General features: G+C 33.3%; 1 pseudogene; it reads right to left on the reverse strand.

Annotated features, from left to right (window-relative positions):
- Nucleotides 1–11418: 11418 nt before the first annotated feature.
- Nucleotides 11419–11537, reverse strand: LOC112485027 (annotated as a pseudogene).
- Between the last annotated feature and the right edge of the window lie 640 nt (nt 11538–12177).

Raw genomic sequence — 12177 nt, forward strand, 5'->3', positions numbered from 1 at the left:
CTTTCTTTTAAGACTTTTAGCCATGGAAGTTAAAATTTTTGTTTAACAATCTGTTGTAAACCGTTTGTTAAATTCAGTTATTTGACATTTTTTTTTTAAGTTTATACTTAATAGCAGGCACTTTACTTGGAGGTATAATTGAATTTAGGCTGTGTTCTACATAAATGATAAATATTGCTACTTTCAGTACCTCTGTGTCCCCTGTCTCTGCTTGAAGCTTTTTATTTTGGAACATAATTTTTTTTTTTTTTACCCCCAAAACCACAAGAAGCTATTGCAATAATGATATCTAACATACACTGGGTACTTTTTCTGTAACAGGTACGTTCTTTAAATGTACCTATCTCAGGTAATCTTGCAATCTTATAAAGCTATACTATCTCTGTTTTATTGTTGAGGAAAATGAAGAACAGTGGGGGCAAATCACTTGACCAAGGTCACACAGCAAGTAAATATTGGAATAAAAATTTAATTTGCAGGTTGGCTGCCTTCAGAGCCTACACACTTAATCATTATGCTAAGGTAGACATTTTATTCATGGGAGCATGGTGACTGCCAGCTCTCATGGGTAAGGGCAAGATGAAACTGATGACTGCTTATGCTAGGCATAATAATAAAAGGGAGTAATCTTGACTCCAACACTTAACAGCCTATGGGGCCACTGTAAAGTTGGAGGATAATTGCACTTACTCATGAGCTTCTGGTGAAAGTTAAATGAAGTAATATAAGCAGTTTGTCGTTCATTGTCTAGAAACTGTAAATTGCTAGAAAATATCAGCTTTTATTATGATTGTTTTGGGATATTTAGACTTGTGCATTCCTATGATTAAAAAGACTTAAAGATCAAGTCAGCTTCTGCTCCTGTGACCATTTAGACAGGAAAATATTTATATAAAATGTTCTATAAACTAGAAAATGTAATTTCATATTTTTATTTTCCCTTTGATTCATGGAATCAAATTAATGCATTTCTTAACTTTTTAACTTGTAAAATTTTAATATTCAACTTGTTTATTGTTTTTCAATTTTATTTTTCTCCCCAACTCTCTTCTATGATAATCTTCACAATGAAAGAGACCAAAGTTTTGCCTCCTCAGAATGTGTTATCTAGAATATCAATTTTAAGTTGGTTACTAAGAAATAAAATATTCAGAAAGAACCTTTGGCTCTCCCCCTTTCCTGTTTAAGAGATTAAGATGGAAAGGCCTGCTCCAGAAAAGGAATCTTAGCATATACACCTTAGCATTAGATAAGAACGCTCTAAGCAGGGGCTTGTTAATTAGATCCCTCACTGTGTCTCTGTTTCTGGATTGCCTAGCAGGAATTTGACTTGCCCTGTATGTTCCATCCTTTCTGGCTACCTCTAAATTGCCTGTTTTCCCCTTCTGAAATCCCATCACTACCCCATTTCTCCTTTGTCCATATGGCATATAAAAACCAAACTGCCCAATGTCCTTTGGGGTCTCATTATGGCACCTCTAAATGTGCACTCATGATCAACTTTGGACCTTTTCCCCCTGTTAGCCTGTCTCTGTTAATTTTATTAGCCCAGCTAGAAGAACTTAGAAGGTGGAAGAAAAATAATTTTCTTTTAGCTCCCACAACACTATAGAAAAGTTCAAAGAATAATATAATGATACATGTATAACTTTCATCCAGACTCACTAGTTGTTAACATTTTTCAAACTTTGAATCCTTTCTCATCTCTCTCTCTTTCTCCATGTATATGTATATGTATGCATATGTGTATGAAATATTTCCGCTTAGCTATTAAATTGCAGAGAGAAGTAAACTTCATCACCAAATCTTTCAGCAGCCTTCTCGTAAGAACAAGGACTTTCTTGTATGTGACCTTAATCACATCATCATATCCAAGAAATTTAATATCAGTCAAATATAAATAATGTTATCTAATATGCAATTTCTATTCAAGTTTCTGTAATTATCTCTACAGTAATTTATCTTGAATTTTTGGTTTGAATGAAATACATTATTATCAAAGAATGTTGCTGTACAATCTCAACTTTTTGAAATTATTAAAGTTTATGGGAAACTTCATAATGTATTATAAACTTTCTCTGGATATATTGAAATAACCTATATTCAAGTCACAATATTTTCTATACATACAATGAATGAAGATTGTACACTACCTTAGTTGATTTCACTATGTTCTCCTTTCTTTTTTGTCTACCAGATCTATTTAGATTTTTAAAAAGGATGATATATTCAAATCTACCATTTTAATTATTTTCATGTAATTATGGTTTCTTGAATTTTTAAAATATTTTTATTTGGAAGTTTTTAAACATACCCTGAATTAAAGAACATAATATAATAAATCTCCATGTACTCATTTACCTATCTTTAATGAAGATTAACATTTTATCAGTCTTATACACCTTTTCTTCTAATTATTTTCTTGAGTAGCATTTCAAAGAAAATCTCAGCTATCACATAATTGTATCTGTAGATATTTCAATATAAATGTCTCACAGATAGAATATACATATGTATATACATACATACACATACATGCATAGCAAATTACCCAGCTTAAAAAAAAAAAACAGCAATTGTTTAGTATCATCTAATATCTAGTCTCTAATTGTATTCCTGATTGTCTACATGAATGCATTTTTTCTAGTTGATTTTTTCAACTCATGATCCAAACAATGTCTACATATTGCATAAGTGTCTTCTAAAAATTTTTTCCATGTATTTACTTGTTTAATATCATTTTTGTCATTTAGTTGTAGAGTGCCCCTTATTCTGTATTTGTTTGCTGACTTTCCCTTGATGTTGTTGAAACCCTTCCTCATTCACCCTTATTTCCTGTTTACTGATGATTATATCTAGAGGTTTGGTTAGATTCAGGCCCTCATCTTATTTGTCCAAGAATATTTCACTGATGAGACTGTGTACTTGTTATTGCATCACATCAGGAAGCATACCACATCTGGTGATTCTACTTTCAAAGACACTATGATTGATTAGTATGTTTGGGTTGTGTCCATCTGAACCATTCTTAATAAAGTTTCCTATCAGCTTTTTACCTAATCATTTTAGAATTCATTAGTTATCATTGCCCAGTTCCTAATTATTTCATTAGGGATTGCAAAATGGTGATTTTCAAAATATAGCATCTCTTCATTTGTCAGTATGACTTCTGTGAAGATCTCTTTTGTCACTGTCTTGTTCAGAATAAGGCAGGATAAATGCTTGATTCACTCTCTTTATCAATTTACAGATATATATCTTTATATGTAAATAATATTAAATATTAATTATTATGGCCGCCTGTTTGGTATACCAAGCTGGAAAACTTGAATTTATTCTTGACTCTTGCCTTTACCTAAGCTATCATTGGATACCCTAGAATCGCTCTCAAACAGTTATTAATCCAACATCCGCTCATTTCTGCCTTCATTCATTCTGCCTTTCTCTTGGTCTGTGCACCATTAATCTGTTTTAGACTTTTGTAGTGGCCGCCTATCTTATCTCTTCTATGAACTGTGTGAGTTTTTCAAGGGAAGAAACTGCCTAATTTATCTTTAAAACCCCCAAATTTAGCAGCATTTTATGCACTCAAATATTTGAGTTAAAGCATTCCAAAATGTCTTGGTTTAATGAATAAAATCTGAAAATCGTTTCACAAAAAAAGCTACTAAATATAATTTTTTTCTATTGTCACCTGCTTTTAAGTCTCATCAGTGAAGAAATAATTCCCATGGAAAAATTTACAAATTATTTTATAGAGTAATGTTAGAAGAAAATCAGGTAAATTTTAATGTCCTAAATATATATATATTTGTTTTTAACTGAAATATAATTGCAAAGTCACCAGAACACCTACAATATAATATATCTGGAAAGCCTTATATAGTAGCATTTAAGAAAAAATATACTTTCTTTAAAAATGCAAAACAGATTTCAGTTAAGTATTAGAGTTGGTATCTGTGGAACCAACTTAGTTTCAGTGGGAGCTGCTTTGCATTTCTCTTCGAACAGGACATGTGCAGCAAAATATGTGCAGAAAACTTGGGGAACTCAGCTCAATGCACCATGACAAATATTTCCAAATACAAATGATTACACCTTTGGGTGAGGATTTCTCTTTACTGATTTTTCAGTCAGAAGGAGGTATTGATCCTCAATTTCTGCAGCACTTTTATCTCAGAGAATTCAAACAGGCATGACAAGGCAGAGCACAGGTTTTTGAGAAACCTCTTACTTAGCCTAGGGAAGTGCTTTTTTTCACTTCATATCTAGAAGAACTGGCTACACCAACCAAGCAGATGTGGGTACGTTGGCATTATGTGAAAGTTAGAGGTATCCCCATGTTTGCATATGCAGGGATGGCTTTTGCACTAACCTAATTTATCTTGCCTTCCTTTTAGAGAATGCAATAAAGCTTTTGTTGAAATGGGCTTATATCAATTTATTTTACCTAAATATGTCTTTGCTTTTAGAAATGGCAGAGAATTAACTTTTTTCCCCACAGTGGTACTCAGTAGGAGCAGGTTTGTCAAGGGATTCCTTTGTACACAGCTATTGGGATTAAACTAATTAGAAAATACTTTTGAGGAAAGCAATCTTGTAAAAAATAGGAAAAGTTTATAATTATATGTAGCATTTGGCTTGTAATCTTATCCTTAAGAACCTACTCTTAAGCAAGAATTATTGAATTTGATTTAAAAAATATGGACAAGGATGGATGATTTGTCCTTCATCACAGAACTCTTAAAATCCTTGAAATTTCCTGAGTGATAAGAGCTATAAAGGTGATAAAGGTGTGTCTTGTTGTTTTAATAAGGTGACTTTTGAACCATACCAAGGATGAGAGTTGGTTCTAAGAGAACCAGACAGGTGATTAGAGGGTTGAAACTTTCAGTCTTTCTCCCTTATCTTCTGGGAGTGTAGAAGGTCTGGAGGTTGAATCAGTTACCAGTGGTCAATGATTTATAATCAACCATGCCTCTGGAATGAAACCTTTGTAAAAACCCAAAAGCACTGGGTTCAGAGAGCTTCCAGATTGGTGAATACGTAGAGGTTCTGGGAAAGTGATGTTCCTGGAGAAGGCCTGGAAACTTATCACCTTTTGCCCATTCCTTGTCCTATGTGTCTCTTTCATATGGCTGTGCCTGAGTTATATCCTTTTAAGATAAACCTGTAATCTAGAGAGTTTTTTTGAGTTTTATGAGCAGTTCTAGCAAATAAATCCAATTCAAGGAGGGAGTCTGGTTTTTAGCCATTTGTTCAGAAGTACAGGTAACAACCTGGACTTATGACTGGCATTTGATACCCAAGGCTGCAGTTGTAGGAACCTCAATCTATAGCTGATCTGTTAAAAGCATAGGTGATAATATAGCCTTGCCATTGGCATCTGAAGTATGTGTGGAGTAGGGAGCAGTCTTGTGAGACCAAGCTTTTACCTATGGGATCTGACAATATCTACAGATCTGTAATGTCAGAATTAAGTTGAATTGTAAGACACCCAGCTGTTGTCTGAGAGTTGCTTGGTAGTGTGGGGAAATCCCTCCTTACCCCACATTGAAATTGATTCTCAGAATACCTAAGCAATGGCTATCACATCATTATTTATAATTATGAAAAAATAACTGTAAACAACCGAAAGATTCCCAGCATGGCAAATTTTTTAACCAGAACATATGAGCATATGTAACTATGGTAGTCAAAATAAATCATGTAAATATGATCTGTGGGTATATACAAATTATGAAAATTCCAACTCATCGGTTCTTCCAGATTATTATAAACTTAGTCTTTGTAAGTAATTGTATAAATTCCTTTATTCCATTTTATTTAGAATTTTTCTATATGACTTTAACATCTTGTCATTTAAAAAAAAATATGACAATGATGTTAATTCACACAAAATATCATATATCAGTACAGCTGCTCCTCCATTTTCAATGGGATTACGTCAACTAAAACCATCGTAAATTGAAAATATCAGGTCAAAAATGTATTTAATATACCTAACCTACCAAACGTTATAGCTTAGCCTAACCTATCTTAAATACAGAACACTTACATTAGCCTACAGTTGAACAAAATCACCTAACACATAGAATGCCGTGCAGAGCATTTGTTGTTTACCTTCATGATCACATTGTTGACTGGGAGCTGTGGCTCGCTGCCACTGCCCAACATCACAAGAGAGTATTGCGCTACATATCTCTAGCCTGGGAAAAGATCAAAATTCAAAATTTAAAATATGGTTTCTAATGAATGTGTATTGCTTTTACACCACTGTAAAGTAAAAAAAAAAAAAAAAATCGTAATTCGAACTATTGTCAGTCAGGGACCATCTACAATTGAAAAACCATTTCAACATTCTTTCCATGAGTTGTAAGAATAAGAAATTACTATTTCAAGCTTAATTAGTCTCATACCATGAGAGTCTCATTGGAACGAGTCTTACTGGGGTAATATAAAATTTATTTCTCCCAATGCATTCACGTGATTGGAATGGTAGGTAGAATTTCTTAGCAAAATTCCATTCTCTCTCTTTACCTCTCCTCTCTTCTATCACCTTCCCCCAATTACATATATTTACAATTTTGTAATTCAAAAGTGATCATAAGCTAACATTAATTCTTTATGTATGGTACCATAGACTAGCAAAACATCAACTGAGATTCCTTTTACCATTGAAGAAATATGATAAATATTTTTCAAATTATTGTCTGATTATAAAAATAAGAACCTTCCACTATTTTGCTAACAGTTATTTCTTGATAATCCATTATGCAATTTTAGTTTAAGTTCCCCACCACTGTATTTTTCTTGAAGAAGAAATGCCAATTTTCAGATCCATGCTACAAGTACACCAATTTTGAGAGGTTTGTTAAAGAAAATTGCAACAAAACTAACAACTCTATTTTCTGCTATGATGGTAAAAGCCAGAAAGAAAGCTTTGACTGAGGACTATCACTGGCAAGTGAGGCCATTGTGGTACGGATGAACAATTTATTAGAATTGCTAGTGGTACTAGGAAAGCTTCACAAATATGTTTCCAAAATGGGATAGTCAAAGTGACATCGATTTATTCTGCCTCGTGTTTTAATTTATGCCTTTGTCTGTTTTCCTTCAGGGTGTGAAATGGGAATGTATTTTTCATAGTCTTAAACTCCTATTCTTGCAACCTAGGCATAAGGAAGATAAGAGAAAGTAGCAGCATGGGGGTACAGAGGGGAAATAGCAACCACCAGAGAGACTGGTAAAATATACTTAATATCTCTATAGTCTTGTAAACATGTATGAACAATAAATAAGAAACTGTGAAAAGCTATATTGTGTCTGTCCTTAATCCAAATAAGGCAAATATGCCCACTTGCATAAAATTAAACACTTGTCCAGAAAAGAAATAAAATTCCTTGAACTTGGCTCAAGCTCTTCTTCAAAAACAATTTCTTAACAATGATGTTTTTCCTAGCTGATTTTGTAATCCTTTTTCTGCATCTGTTTTGCTTTTAGTGACTCCGCAGTGGAATAATAATAACAGCACTCTTCAAATGCAGATCTTGTGAAATGCCATATGCTATATGATTCTTAGAATGAGAAAATAGTTTTGCATTACCAATTATTTGTTTTTTTTCTGATGGATATCATTTATGGACATGTGAATATTATTTAATGCAGTAGATCTATGCTACTGAGGAGTTATTTTTAAACAATTTGGGCAAATCAAAACTTATTTTAAGTGTATCAGGGAGTTTGTTATTATTAGAAACCTTGTGAGAAACACTTCTTTAAAGTGAAATATTCCAATTTATTTTCTAAGTTGTGATTTTCTATACTGTTATCTAAAATTAGGTGCAAATATACTGGATGGAACTTTGAAGCACATGAAGAAACAGAGGCTTGTTAAAAGGAGAAAGCCAGCTAGCTTTTCCCCAAATGGCCTCGTCTTACCTTGGTGATGCTACCATATTCCAGAATTTGACCTTGAAACTGCAGGTGCAGAAATACAAATTTGTCATCACTATAAGACTAGATTTCAGGAGCATTAACTATGTTCACAGAACTGTTGTAGTAAATCAGAATACCAACTTATTTATAGCTATTGAGCAATATTGCTTACCTATTAACTAGAATAGTTATACAAACATGACAAAACCAATCTTTCCTCAAAAGTGGAGGGTGCTTTTTGGGAATCCAGTCATTATCATGAGGTTATTTTGGTGTGATTGGTTTCAAAATAAGGACATTAAGTAAGGGATATTGTATAACATGTTTTATTTATTTTTCTGCCCTTTGCTATCCTCAAACCTCAGAGACATTGCTATTTGATCAACTGCTCCATTTGGCTCTGACTCAGCTTTAGAATTCTTCTCAGCACAGTAGTCCAGAAAGCCACCTCGGTTGATTGAAGTTGGCACAAAATTTGACACCTGTTCTTGGGCACATGTTTTTGCTCTGTGTCAGTTTCTTTATCTGTGAAACTAATGGGTTGGACTAATTTTTTTCTCCTTTTCTGCTTGACAAATAATTGCTGATTTGAGCAAATCACTTCACTGTGGTTGACTTTAATTTCTGCATTGTTAAAATGATGTTATGCTATTAAAAAAAAACCTTTTAGTTATATAATTCTTAATTTTACCTGAAACTATATAATCCAGAGCTTTTGTCTATCTATATTAAATATTAAAAAACTGAGACACAAGACTATTACTAGTCACTGCTGTGTGTGCTATTGAGTCATCTGCATACAAATATTGGGTTGGTGGAAGAGTGGCCATAATGAACTGTGGTGTCCTGAAAGTGAATGTGTGAGTGTGGGCTGTTCTTGATCTAATGATTAATTACTACACTAAGTATTTGTTTACTAGAACAGTCATTATCTGTCAAGTCCAAGAGCAGAAAAAACTGAAGCAAATTTGAAGTCACATGTACTATTTTCTGTAGAAGTGTTAGTCTCTCTAAAATCAGGCATATTTTCATTATGCTGTCTAAAAACAGACAAAGCATAACTGTTTTGTGTTATCATATTTATTGTCCATATGTGTCTACTAGTGGTAAATATCTTTTAGTTATAGAGCCTACAGAGCATTGTGAAATAATCCACATTTTAATAATGAAAAAGATGTCTCATTACCGAAATGTGTTTTTTTTTATAATTTAGGTCCTGTGGTTTTTTATTCACTAAAACAATTGCACAGACTGTAGATCACAATTCCTTGAATGTCTGGTTAAGGGGACAAATATAAAGGCCTGATAAATGTTAAGGAGTAAATCTTTTGACATAGATAATGGTTCAGTGTAGAGTGATAACACATTTTTCATTTCATGGCTTTATTTTTATTCACTTAAAATTATTGATTTCCATTTGATTTTTTTTCATTTACTTTAAAGGGAGTATTTATCAGTCATATTTATTTAAAAAATATTAATGTTCTCTTCTTTTACCTAGACTTTCACTCTTGCATAAGACAGATACTATATGTGATTAGAATAAATACCACCATATTAACTTATTAATAAGTGTCCGTATGGCTCATGAAGAGTGTTTGCCTTGAAATAGAACTTTCAGACATTTCTGCTCAAAAGGCAGCCAACTTCTGTCTACTGCCTGACTGAGCCACAATTTACATTTTGTATAATATGAGCAGAAAGCAATTTTAATTTAATATATAAATGTAAAACTTCAGCTTCTGCTTGCTGTAATATGGACTCCATGATTTTATTTATTTATTTTTTTATCAGCAAAGCCTGCATCCTGTGAGCTTCTGTGATGAAAATCCACTGTGTGCGGGGAGCAACTCTATTAGGTGATGGGAGAGGATGAAAATGGTTTGAGATAAATAAAAAAAGCAATTACCTAGGCCTGGGAAAGAGATACTGCACATTTATTCAGCAGGCATTTAACTTACTCAGGGCTTCATTCCAATGAACTGTTGTTCCCTTTTCTATCTCCTTAATATATGCCAAGTCAAATGGGAAGAAATGGAATGACATTTCACACCCTAGCCATAAGGAATCAGAAGTCGGAGGGCTTCAGAAAGTTGCCATTAAGGGAAAGACAAAGTCATGGAGATGTCTTTCGTTCTATGTCTAGTTTTGGACACTGAAGGCAAAATATTTGAAATTGTGACATAACAAATTGCAATAGCTACTAGGCAGATGGATTGGAGCTAAATACAATTTCCACAAAGTTGACGATTAGCATGCTTACAATTTAAAGGCCGCAACCAAAGTTCCAACTTCCAAAGCTTGTATGTTGAGGGATAAAAAAGAAGAAGAATATATGGGTTCTTTAACAATTACCACCACTTTTATTTCTCATTTTTCCATAGCCCAATTCACGTTTTATTCTAACTTGTTTCCCTGAATGTCTCTTTTCTTATACACTTCAGCCCTAGATCACTACTTTATTTTTCATAGCTCACTGATCAACAGAACTCTCTAGTCCTATTGAGCAATGCCATTTTCCATAGGGATATCCATTCAAAAGGGAATGGGGAATATGGAGTCAGTCAAATGACAAAGAGTGAAGCTTTGCTGAAAAATGTACTCCTACAGCACAGGGTCCATCAAAAATTGAGATGGCCTAACAGATTCTGTAACCATTTTCCCACCAAATATAAACCTCTTTTTTTTTCTCTAAAATTTCCTCTTACAATTAATTTCCTATGATTCCTGAGTATTGTCAATAATTCCACTGTATCTCTTCAGAATCTTCTCTTGTACAGCCTTAATTTTTCTTGCCATCCATCTCACTAATCTTGGTGAATGAAGATTCCGTTCCTTTGACTTGTATATGCTGGATGTATTTCTCGGTGTTGCTGTACTTATAAGGAAGGTTTTATCTCCTAGTACACTTCAAGTAGTATATACTGTGGGCATTTCTAGCTTCTTCGATTCTCATGACCAGTCATCGTGTGGCAAGGTAGAGAGAAGTTTGCTATTTTGGAAAGATCTCCTTGCCTTGATTTTACTAAGTATTGCTGTGGGAATCAACTGAAAAGTATATAAGCATTTATTGACTAATACAGTACTTCGTAAAAATGAAAGTCACAGTTTCTCTGACTTCCTGTGTTTGTTTTTTAACAGCTTTTCTGTAATATTGCATTATAACTGCTCTAATGTTAATGATCAAACTTTGTACAGCCTTTGCTTCTGTAAAAGAAGGGCCACTTTGACATACCTCAAAGCCATCATTGCAGAAATGATGGCAGTATTATGGTCAGGATCACTCAATTCTTGAATCAATTAAATGCCTGTAAAGGAATTATTATCAGTGGAGAAATATGGCAAATATTATGCTATTATTAGGTTTTGTTGTTGTTGTTATTGTTGTTGTTGTTGTTTTAGGTAAGGCAACCCTTGGTTGACCTCATAAATTGCAAGGACCTTGTCAGCTTGCAATCCTTTAATTTTTTTTAAATTTTATGCCTACAGCACCTGGTCTTCCTAGGTGGCCTCCCGTCCAAGTACTAACCAGGCCCGACCCTGCTTAGCTTCCGAGATCAGACGAGATCAGGCTTGTTCAGGGTAGCGTGGCTGTAGATTATTATTATTATTTTTTTTCATTTTGTTTGATGTGTGGCTATTTCAGAACCCAAAAGAAGAAATATACCTTTTTTCTTCTGTTAATTTTAAAGGTAGGGAAAAGTGCCCTAAGACACTTAATTTGATAGTACAACTGTTAGAAGAAAATAAAGTTGATAGCACTGGTAGTTTCTGGGACTTACTGTATATGATCCCTAAATGTGCCAAAAGGTGCAATTACACACAAGAACTCTTGATGTTTGGCTTTGTCTGTCAAAATGGACAACAGGTCAGATATTCTGTTTTTTCTGTTTTTGCTTCTGAGTAGGTCTTGATTTTGAAGAAACCATGAAATTAAAAGGGATTTTTGAAACTAAATTATAAGTCACATAACCTATTTTTTAATTAGAAAACTGATCAAAAAAAGTAAAATGATGGGCATATTATTTCTAAAAAAATAAAAATTAGGAAAAATAAATAACACACAAAACTTATTTATGATAGCTAAACGTGTAAGTACCAATGGAATACTTTAGAGAAAAGGTTAGATATTTTATATTTTATTTCTTAGGAATCTTGTAAGATACTTTCTTGAAAAATATTTTAAGATTTACTAGAATAAAAATTTCCAAACTGTTACTCAGTCAAATGTTCAAAAAC

This window comes from Pteropus alecto, unplaced genomic scaffold (assembly GCF_000325575.1).
Source record: "Pteropus alecto unplaced genomic scaffold, ASM32557v1 scaffold95, whole genome shotgun sequence".
In the NCBI taxonomy this organism is placed as follows: Eukaryota; Metazoa; Chordata; class Mammalia; order Chiroptera; family Pteropodidae; genus Pteropus; species Pteropus alecto.